Raw genomic sequence first — 12,007 nt, 5'->3', positions numbered from 1 at the left:
GTCTATAAATCTTTTAAATAGATTCAGGTTTGACTGTAGTCCCTGTTTGATATCCATGTCTGGATTACTTGGAAAGGTCCTCCCAAATCATGTCTCTACTGCTTCTTCACAGGAATCTGTTTATGAATGCTCGCCAACATATCCACAAGGACTAATCTACGGATGCCTGTTGGAGAATTGCTTGTTTCTGCATGACCTCTCTTCTCTTTTATCTTTCCTTGCTACACTTTTTGTTATATTGTTGATTCCAGTTTTGTATACAGGTGGTGCCTCCTTATCCCCAGGGGTCCTGTTCTCAGGCTGCCTGCGGATACCAAAAACTGCAGATAATGAAATCCTTGGTTTTCAGGACCCAGCAGAGCTTTAAACACAACTGAAGCCCTGCTCTGGCCATGTCCAGAGCCATTCTGAGCCTGGGACAGGCAGAATATGGCCATTCCAAGGCTCAGAAAGCCACCCTGAGCCGTTTTCTGGTGACCTCTGGTTTTCAGTGAAGTCAGGAGTCACTGGAAAAAGGTTCCACGTGGCTTTCTGAACCTCAGAGAGGCTGCACAAGGTGGCAAGGTTCCAGCTGCGTCTGGGAGGGCATCAGTGGGGCGAACAGGGGGTTCGGCTCCCACAGTGAAACAAATCAGCGGATGCTGAATACACGGATAAAGAGGCCCCATCTGTATTGCTATGGACATTTTTTTTAATGATTTGATTAGCAGTAGACTTCTTCAAGTTCTTTAACCAGGGTCCCATGGAAAACTCTGATGAAAGTTGCTGTTCCCACTATGCTGTGTACATAAATTTTTCTTTACATAAATGAAAAAGTTCTTTTTAAAAACCTTTGCCAATTGATTGAATAGTGAATTTCTTCAGCAGTGTCAGATTCCCAATAGGAAAGTCTGTGTCATGGAGAAGCTAATGAGACCCACAGCATAGTTGGACTAACAAACCAAAATTTTCTGTGAGTCTTCAGTAAAGACCTCCTTGAAGGATTCCACTATTTATAAAATCTTTTTACTGTTTTGGCTTTTCACTGTTTTGGTATGTTTCGTCCAAGCAAAAGTTTCCAGATTTCTTTCAAGTTTTCACTTGGGAGGAAATTTGTTGGCTAGTCTCTATCCCTGCTCCCCTCCCCAAAAGCAAATGAGCAGCAATTGTACCATGTCAAGAAATTACTACCTAAAAAGACCCTTCATCCTGTTACACTACTACTACTTTTTATGGCTCAGGGTCAAGGAATTGCCTGCCTCTTCCAGAGCATGGCAACAACTGCTACATAAACATGTCTATCGACAGAGGTATAATTGCAAGAGTGCAGTTTAGCCCAAGGACTAAAAAGTAATTTTTGCCTGTTTTTTTTACACAGGTATATTTGAAGAAACAGGTACTATTTCTCGATTCAGTTGATAAATCTTACAAATGCTGCTGGAACTTAGAAAGCAGATTGGATAATGGTATCTCCAAAGACAGTTATAGTTGGTTAGCCTTGAACATGAAGAGGAAAAAGGCACGGAGTGAGAGAGGAGGGGGTGGTACGTGGAGGAAGCAGCTGAAGATGAATGGAAGTTAACTCTGCTCAGCTGCAAGGGCAGGAATCCAAGAGCCGCAGCAGGCAGCTGAGAATCCAACAGCAGGACATACATTCCTCTCTTCTTCCCTCCCCTTGAGCTGCTGCAGAGAAGGGTGTATATATAACAAAGCATCTCCAAAGGAGTCTCTGAATGGGTCATGTATTAGATGAAGGCATGCACAGGATCATGTTACAGATGTAAAAAACAAACCCAGTATTAGTTGGAGGAGGAAGATGCTGCAGGCATCCTGCAGTGTTAACTTGGCACTCACGGGCCGGACTCGCTCCGGTATGCGTTTTGATTTTTCATTTGTGTAAATACTGATGATGATGATGATTTGTGGAAGTCCTGTGCAAGTTATAAAGCATTGCATATTAGCCAAACAACAAGTCTTTGAGGCTATATCATGTTTAGATAGCTGCTTCTTTTTAAAATAAAATTGACAATCACATTTAACAAAACAGAATTAAACAGTCTCTCTCATCAGCAACACTTGACCTCCCCACTTTCCATTTCTATTATTTTATTCCTGACCTACAGAAGACTGTCAATCTTCTTTTATTACAGTTGCTGTATGCTGAGTCCATTTAGCTCAGTATTGCTCACACTGACTGCTGGAGAGTAACTTCTCTCCAGGATTTCAGGCAGGAGTATCTCAAGCCCTACTAGGAGATATCAGGGATTGGTCCTTCTGCATGCATAGGAGAAAAACCCCTGAGCTACATCCTTTCTCTTTTAGGTTCTTCCCTTCCTCCAAGCAGATTCACATATTACTCAATGTAGAAACTTCTTATATAAGTTTACAAATCATGGTAAACCATTACACAGGCCTACAAAACAGAGGGTCAGAAAAGTTTTTCCCAAACTTTATGGTGGTTTGATATGAATTTGGGGTGCCGATTCAAAAAATGGCATCTGTTTTGCCCGATCACGTCTAGTTTTGGAGATATAGTATAGCCTCATTAGTGAATGGTTCAAGCAGCTTCCTCATGAGGAAGCTTGAACCATTCACTAATGAGGCTATACTATATCTCCAAAACTAGATGTGATAGGGCAAAACAGATGCCATTTTTTGAATCGGCACCCCAAATATACCCAGGAATTGGTGTAAAGTTTAAGGAAGCAAAATGTGTGTTGGCCTGTGTTATTGGGGCATATGATAAAGCTTATAGTCAAGAGATGAGCTTGGGATCAAGGGCTATGGATTAAGCAATATCTGTGCTACTCCAAGCACAGCATCATATCTCTGTGCTTGGAGTAGCACAGATATTGCTTGATCCATAGTCCAATCAAATTGCAGTAAGTAACAGGACTGTTTTCACTATTTTTCTGTTCATTCTGTTTTCATTCCATTTTAACTTGGGTATGGAAACCTATTTCCTACTGAATATTCGTTTCTATGAAACTGTGCACCAAGCCATTAGTTTTAAAATAAAATATTACTTAGCAAAGTGGATGCAAATTGTTTTGGGAGGTCCAACTGAAGTTCAAGTGCTGCCTTAAAAAGCAATTCAAATGGACTGGCTGGCTGAGTTTTTTGTGGGTTCCACCACACCCTCCTTGCCTCTTCTCCCACTTGCATATCTTCACTATTTGCCTGATCCTAACTTCCCTTGACCTTACAGCTGCTATTAGCCCCACTGAAGAAAAAAAAAAAAATGTCTGTATTGTGTCTATATTTTTTGCCCAGCAGGGCTGACAGTGGCTTGGGGATGGTGAGGGATTAAATCAGAAATATGGTACAAGTGAAAGAATGGAGCATCTCTCCCCCAGTTCTGCTGCTATGTTCAAAATTGGAGATGCATACAACTGTGTTATGGGGGGGGGGACGACCTGTGAAACTGAGTCATTACTCACATCACATCATCAAATCAAACAAATAGGTAAGAATCTTTGCATCAACTACATGTTGGGCTTTAACTTTCTTGAGAAAACCTTTGCAAATCATTTCCCACTTTCCAAGTGGAGCAGATTGGAGAAGATGCTGCATTTTTGGATGGGTTCATTAATAGGAGTTTCATTCCATTAACTAAGAAAGCAAATGACTACTTTGCTTAAAAGAAAATGAAATGCAAAACATTTTACATGTTCTTTATGGTAATTGTCTTCATATTTCTGCACTAATAGCATAGATCTAGGCTATTCATGTTGCTAAAGGGAAGAGGAAATGTTTGGGGATTGAGGAAACAGGGAGACAAAATGTTTTACACCAAACTGTTACCCTGCACATGCCTGATCTTGTCTGATCTCAGAAGCTAAGCAGGGTCAGGCCTGGTTAGTACTTGGATGGGAGACCACCTGGGAATACTGGGTGCTGTAGGCTTACACCATAGTCTTTCGAGACTGAAGGTTGCCAACCATTCCAAAACTAAAATGGGAGACATAGTAGGAAGACAAAATAACTGAGCCAGAAGTACCAATCAACTCTGTATAGATTTTGTTGTTTACATGTTTCGGACTACCCAAAAAAGATCACTGTTCTACAGGTCCATCAAGCCTAACATCCTTCTTTACACCATGGTCAGTCTGATGCCTCTGAGAAGCCCACAGATAGGGTTTGAAAGCAATAGCTATCACCAGCTGTTGCTCCCCAGGAACCATTCTGTGGATATTCGTTATAGAGTGGCTACTGCCCCCCCATCTAGAAATTCTACTTCTTCATGATCAGTAGCCATTGAGAGACTTATCTTCCATGAACTTGTCTGATCTCCTTTAAAGCCATCTAAGCTGGTGGCCAGCAGCCTGTGACAGTGAATTTCATGAATTAATGATGCGCTGTGTGAAGAAGTCCCTTTAATTAGAAAGTTTACATCACTGCTGGGTTTACTGGTCCAGTCTCATGGCAGGCTGCACATGGCAGGCAGCACAGCTCTTTCACAGCTGTTCAGACTTTAGAAGCACTTTTTGGGCTGGTTTGGACATGCATTTTAATCCCTTCTGGACTGTAGCATCGGGAGATGACCTGCTTGTGTCAACAAGCCACTGCAAACCAGACGCCACAGAATGAACCTTCACATTACTGCCCACAATGCTTTCCAGAGGAGTCCATTCATATGTTTACCTGTACATCAGCATATGTTGCGTAAACAACTGATAAGAAAATGAGTGGTGCACATGCATGCATGCAGGGCTAGCCTTAGGAACTATAGGCCCAATGCAAAACATTTTTGTCCGTCCCCCCCAACCAGGATTAGTGGCAGTGGTGAGGTATGCAGCTGCACTGTCAACTCCAAGTGCTTTGGAGGGAGGCACTTTCAAACCAATTAGACCCAGGGACGAGCAGGATGGAGGGCCACCCAGTAACAATGCTCCACTTGCTGCACTTTCCTCGCAATGCCTTGGCATGGAAGATTCCATGTCATAGTGTTGGGTACGGAGCAAGGTGCTGACTGCAGGCACTCTGCTTGCTGCCCCAGTGCAGGGGCACAGGGCCCAATTTGGCCAAATTGCCCTAAGGCTGGCCCTGCATGTGTGACAACCAGATACACATGTATAAAAGCACAGCATGGTGGGATGGGGGCAAACTTCACAACAGATTTAGTTACAACAACAAATAAAATACAGAACTCTGATCTGACATACCAAAAAGAAAAGTTGTATTTGCAGGATCTCTTGGGTAAAACCTCAGATTGCTTTGAACTCCAGGAAAATGGAATCTGGCCACAAAGCAGCCCATTACTTTTCTTTTTGGACTTTGCGTATCTGTCTTCACTCATCCAGAATGCCTGTGCTTTTACAGCTGAAACACCCTATACGCTCCAGAACACCCCCTCAGTTTGCATCTGCCGCAAGGAACCATGGAAGAAAGGAGGGGGGGGGAATAAGCATTCGCTTTGAAAAATGTGTCTTCTGTAAATCTGGTTTGGAGACCAGGCAGCCAAAGCATGTGATTCGTTTAGCAGCCCTGGAGGAGAGAAAGCAGGCCAATGCGTTCAAACAGTGATGTGCCTCATACAAAGATGGCAGAGGGAGATGTAAAGCAGGATGCAGTGCAGCAAAACAACAAAAAAGTTTGCAGAAGGAAACACAACTACAAAGCTGAGAGCCGCGAGAGAAGGCAAAAAGGCTCGACGACAGCGAGAGAAAGCCACGGCTCCCAGGAAACAAGCAGCAGATTGAGGAAATAATGAAAACATAATCTCCGACAAGAAAGGACAGCAAAGGAACAGCAGCAAGCAGATGGCTTCAGCTCTCCAAGATATCACTGTAGGGCTGTGATTGACAAGGCTTGTCCATTCTCCCTTTGAGGTAACTCGCCTATGATGCTACAGAGGGGGCACTCACTACAGAGAAGTCGGGGGAAGCACTTTCTGTCATTAGAATTCTCTTTTCTCTGTTCCTCTGTAGGAACTGAAGGGTGCCCTTCATATGCCAATAGAAAAACTATTGCACAATTGATTTTTGTGCAATTCAAAATTGCACACTCACAGTGCAATTCTAACTATGACTTAGGCTGGTACAAGCGCCTTGCACCAGCCTAGGAGGGTCGCAAACGTGTCATAAAGCATGTTTGTGCCTCCTCTAGAGCAAGCTGCACCAGCACATGGAGGTGCACTGGCACACGGAGGCTGCATCCAGCCTTCGTGGCAGCTTGCGGGGCAAGCCTTGCGTTGGCTGAGCTTGGCCGACACAAGGCTCTGTAGTGGGCGGGAGGAGGCAGGAGAGAGGCATTCTGGGGCGAGGGAGGGTGGGCCCTTAGGAGGTGAGGCAAGTCCAGAGAGACCCATAGGGGCTGCAGTGTCTTACCTGGGGGTAAGGGGAAGAGTTCCCCCTTACCTTTGGCTAAGCCACTGTGGGGCCCTATCTCACACTGGATACAGTGCAAGCCTCCTGGCTTGCCTGTTCCAGTGCAAGATAGGATTGTGCCTTTGGACCCCCTTACACAATTAGCCACACACACACACACACACACACACACACATGTCCATCTCTGAATATAAATGAACAGTATACATAATAAAGCCTTTGCTTCGTACATACTCCTTACATAAGGCTTGTAAATAACCACACGTTTGAGGGAAGGAAGCGAGAAGTTCTGGTAAATGAGAGGAGAATGAGTATGTTATGTTTCCTTTCAAGTCATCAATGCACCACACATTACAAAGACCGAAGGCAGATGTATGCAAATTTAGTGGCAAATTTTTGCTGGGTGGAAGCATTCACCACATCTGGGCACATGCGACAGTCCACAGAGCCACAGGCTTGTAAAGATCCTGCCTATTTCTGCAGCTAAAACACTTGAGGTGGTGTTAATTAGGATTGGATCTGATCCCAGTTAACTCCCACCACTCTTTAAGCTTCCTGAGGGGCAGAGGTCCTATCAGTTCAAAGAATTCTAAAAGGAGGGGGTGAAATTAGGGTCAGGGGACACCCAACATTCATATGGATCCCTTGGCTTCTGGTTTTCCCCAAACACTTCCATACAAACCAGGGAAGGGGAGGTAAAAATACTCTTCCCGTGTTGTACCACTCAGGTTTGGGGCTGCCTATGTAGCTTGCTCCAGAACAAGCCCCTAACCTTCAGAAATAGTGTGGGTGGGGAAGATTTAAACCCCACTAGCTGCACACAGGAAACTTGGGGTCTGAAGGTGAAGCAAGCTGCACAGTGAGTCTGCAACCTGATAGGTCTAGCACAATAACTACTCATTCAGTCCCTATACTGCAAATGGGAAGGAGGGGAAAGAGCCTAGAACAGAAGTTTCCAAACTGGGGGGCGGCAGCGGCGGCATCACTACAGTGGCAACAGCACTTCCAGGATTGAGCCGTTGCCAAGATAAGAGGAGGTTTTCCATTTGTCTGGGGCCCTCTGAAGGGTGCAGGGGGCTCATGGCCCCACCTCTGCGGACCTCCCTGTGTCTCAGAACAGCTCCCTGATGCAATTGCAATCCACGTCTGGTCTTCATCGCAAAACCGGAAGTGGGTCGCAATCATGTTAGAGAGCTGTTCTGAGACACAGGGAGGCCCACAGAGGAGGCCGTGGGGCCCCCCACACCCACTAAGGGGCCAGTGCAACCCCCGTTTAAGAGAGAAACCCCTTTTTCTTGGTGACAGCATGACCCTAGAAGTGCCGTCACCGCCATCGCTCCCCAACTACTTACAGTGAACCCAACTCTCCTGTAAAATTTGGGAAACTCCGAGCCTAGAACTTTATGCCAGCTACCCCACCCCTCTAAGAATTCTCATGGGCCCTCAACTTATTCACATTAAATATACATTTAGGCTAGAAACAAACATGTATAAAAACAGGTGCAGGAATAGGTTTTTAAACTGTGGGGCTAGCGCGACTTCTCCATATCTTTGAATCACAGCTGTCTAAAACACAGGAGAAAGAAAACAGGCAGCCTGCCACCTTTGTTTTGAGGTATTACCTCCAAGTAATTGCCATAGTTAACTGATGTGCAGCGCAATCCTAACCTCCCCTGGAGCAGGCAGGTCAGCGGGCAAGTTTGCAGGCAGGCAGGTCCAGTGCAAGTTTGGGGCCAGAAGCAGCATAACCCAAGGCAAGGGGAAAACCTTCCCCTTACCCCGTGTTGCACTGCACTGGCCCCAATGGGTCTACTCATATCTGTGCCACCTGACAAGGGGTCAGAGGAAGCTGCTTTTTGCCTGATTCAAGGGCTGGGCAATTAGCATTACATACAGCCCTGCTCAGAGAAGGGGATGTATGATTGCTACACCTTTCAGCCAATCGGCATTGTGCAAATTGAGCTTCTCATGAAATAGGAAATAGGTTCCCTCGAAGTCAGATCCTCCGACTACATGATGTACATGATGTACATGATGCACATGTACAGAAGAGTACATGTGCGTCACACCTGTGGTGAATGCATTTCTTCAGAGGGGTCACCATGTTTGCCTTATACATGCAAGAAGCCAATACAACCACACATCCAAGGAAAAACCGTCAGAATGCACTCCCTACACACCAGCGACACGTAGTGTGGGGGCGAAAAGTGAGGCAGAATCGCCCCACCAGAGTCCTTGGAAAAGTGTTTAAAAAGAGAAAAAACCACATGATATAGGCAACCCAAATTCACATCTGGACGGCAGGTTTCCAGTTTGGCTCAGAAGAAAACTTGTTCTCAAATCAAACAGCAAACTCCATAGAAAGTATCTCTGTTTATCAGAACAAACAGCAAATGTATGCAGTACTCTGCAGTAAACAGCATGAAACTCAGCTTCCCTCTAACATGTGCTGGTGCCCACATTTGGTGATTTCTCCTACACAAAGTCCAAGTGAGAATGTCGGGAGACCTCAGCAGGATCCTAATTTTCTATAGCAGTATGTATTATTTTCAGCATATGAAGCCATCTTTAAACTTTCATTGCTTAGTCACACAAGGTGTTGCAGTATAAGAGAAAGGAATTTGTAGCAAAGAGCAGGGGAAAAAAACGATGGTGGACTTATAGAATGGCACCTCTCCTCCCCAGTGGCATAGCTAAGGGGGGCAAAAGGGTACCTTGCCTGGGGTACCATGCCTTGAGGGGGTGTCTTAGATTCCTCTGAAAGGCACTTCCTGTTTTCAGCAAAATCTGGAAGCGTCTTTCAAAAGCCTCTAAGACTCCCCCTCAAGGTGTATGTCTCTTGAACTCTTCGTGGACTTTGCTGTTTGCTGCTGAACTCTCTTTAGTTTACTAATGCTCTCCCCAAAGGACAAGGAATGCAAAACTGAATTGTACCTAAGGCATGAGCCAAGCAAAAAAATATTTCAAAAACTACTCTGATGTGCTGCTTTTGCTTATGCATCCCCACATGTCATTCACCACATTATAAAATAGCATAACCTTGTTGCCTTGTATCCAGTTCAGGATTCATCTAAGACCTTGGTCTTTTTAAAAACTTTTTCTTTTTCTTTTTGGCAATGCTACAGTCTGTCTGATTATATAAAACTGTATAATCCATTTTGTTTGTGATTGCAAATGCTTTTTCCTGCCATTTGTCTTTCTTGACATTACATTATACTATTTTAGTCAAACTCAGATCCTGTTAGTTCTCAAAACTATGCAGATCGAGCCATTTTTGTTTACCCAGAAATAAGACCCCACTGTGCACCTTCTATGAGCTTACTCTGCAGTAAGCATATACAACTGTGGCCTTCATCTATTTCCTCAGTCTTTAAATCCTGAAAGCCTGATTTAGGATAAGCGCCCAGAGCATTAAGTGGGTGTTCTTTTGCTCGAATTAGAAATTGTGGGCTTGGCTCTGAACGGACAAGGCAGCCCAGGAAAGTGTGAGGTTTCCAATGCAAACTGCCTAACAGGGAATTCTAGCCTACACTGCTGATGTCAGGGATTAACAAAGATGAAAAATAAAAAGTTTCTATCTCTCATGGTTGCTAAGTAAAGCTTGAAAAAGTATCTGCAGCCACAAGAGTTACAATGAGACTGAGAAATTTCCTTTTTTTATTTAAAGAGGAAAATGGTGTTGCATTGATTTCATCATGAGTAGCTCAAGTATAGCTGTAAGAAATCTCCCAAATCATAAGGAGGACAGCTTGGGGGATTCAGGAGATTTCCAATAATATGAGGGAAAGGAGATACACATATGTCTTGTATACTCCTTTTGACACAAAGGAAGAAAGGGAGAAAAGGATGGTACCCAATTCCAACTTCCAAGTCCAAGGCAAAATTCAAGGTGAACTACATGATTCTGGCAGCTCTTTTACTTCCCAGTGGACTGGATTTTATAAGATCAATGGAAATATGTCTATAGATGCTATATATTCCATACATTTGTGGGAAAGTATGCATTAAATGTTTACAGGGGGGCTGTGTCCACAGATCCTGGATGCGCACATTCACTTATCCACAGTTCAGGTCTGCAAGGGCCCCCCTGCGTGTGCCCCCTCTGGGGGCAAAGGGAACCCCTCACCTCCGGTGGTCCTTAGAGCCCAGTCGATGCCATAGACATTTGTCTGCAGCCACTGCCGGGCTCAGACTGAGCTTTTACAATGAAAAAAAATCACTTCCATTTTTTTTTGTAAAACCAGAAGTGCCATTTTTAATGCCTTATTAGGTGGACAAGGTGGTACATAGTGACTTGGAGGTTCAAGTTTTGATGTTATCAGAGAGATAACTAAAGAAGAGGATCCTTTGAGTGAGAACCTGCTGTCATTTATCCTTCATACAGAGAAACCTGAAGCAACCTGCTGTGACTTGGCTCGCACCAATGCCCTTCATTGGTTTAGTGTTCAGACATCAGGCACCTTTCCTTGGGAGCTACTGGCTTATCCCAAGTGGTAACATTCCAGGTGGAGGCTGGTCCAGGGAATGGTAGTAGCTGACTCTGAACTACTGGTAGGGCCAGTTTAGGATTCTTGGTCCTGTTTCCTGCCCCCACCCCCAGGCTGCCCAAGCCATGTCTCATGGCCCCTTCTGCATCTTCCCCTCCAGCCTTCTCCAACTCTCTATCCTCCCTTCACTGTGTCCTCTCTCCCCCATCTCCTTCCCTCCTGTACAGCTCTGTTCTCAGGTCTCCAGTCCTTCCTCTGGCTGATTCGTTCCTGTTTTTTCCTTAATTTGCTCCTTTCAACTCCACTTCATCCTCTTTGTCCATCCCTTGTCCATCCCTCCATACCTCTCACCTCCTTAACTGCTCTCTTTGTTTCCCCTCAGCCCACCTCCCTCTCTGTGAGATCATGGCTGGCTGCATGTGCTGTGTCTCACAAGACTTTGTTACCCAGCAATTATGTCATCTCTGAGCAAAGCAGGAGGACGTCCCATCCTGCTATTGCTTCTCAACCGTTTTCCCTTATCCCATCTTTGGGACCATTTCTCACAATCTTTTTTCTTTCTTTTTTGTTTACTTGCAACACTGAAATGCATACCTGTGTCACTGGTATCATAAAAGGCATATCAAACTTAATGTATGAATAGCAATGAGTGTCTTCCCCCACATAAGTGTTGCACATAGGAACATGACAAAGTAGGGCATCACATTGTGAACACCTGTTCTTCAATTTAGGAAAACTGAAATCACATAGGATAGTTTCTCAAACTGTGGGTTGGGATCCACCAGGTGGGTCGTGAGCCAATTTCAGGTAGGTCCTCATTCATTTCAATATTTTATTTTTAATATATTAGACTTGATGCTACCATGGTATGTGACTGCATTTAAAGAAATGTCACAGATCTGTACTTTTAACAGGTTACTATGAAGAGGCTTTTTACAATGATAGTAAATGGGACTTACCCCTGGGTAAGTGTGGGTAGGATTGCAGCCTAGAATTGTTCAAATTTTCCTGCTTGATTATGTCACTTCCAGGCATGACATCACTTCCGGTGAGTCCCGACAAATTCTCATTCTAAAAAGTGGGTCCCGGTGCTAAAGGGGTGAGAACCACTGAATAGGAAATCTACATAGGAGATCCACAACATTGGAAGACTCTAATGTAGGTGAAAAGAGGAAAAAAACATAGAGAACAAGGACAAGTAGAATGGGTTGA

At 44.4% G+C, this 12,007-nt stretch overlaps 1 protein-coding gene and 1 pseudogene across 1 annotated transcript in view; one reads left to right on the top strand and one right to left on the bottom strand.

Moving 5' to 3' along the window:
• The window catches only part of ARHGAP31 (Rho GTPase activating protein 31), a 97,093-nt gene that overhangs the window by 81,964 nt on the left and 3,122 nt on the right, over positions 1-12,007 (bottom strand). The window lies entirely within an intron of this gene.
• Positions 3,765-3,885, top strand: LOC136646245 (5S ribosomal RNA; annotated as a pseudogene).

Source organism: Tiliqua scincoides, chromosome 3 (genome assembly GCF_035046505.1).
Source record: "Tiliqua scincoides isolate rTilSci1 chromosome 3, rTilSci1.hap2, whole genome shotgun sequence".
Lineage (NCBI taxonomy): Eukaryota > Metazoa > Chordata > Lepidosauria > Squamata > Scincidae > Tiliqua > Tiliqua scincoides.
Note: the sequence above shows the minus strand (reverse complement) of the source record. Positions and strands in the feature narration are given on the sequence as shown.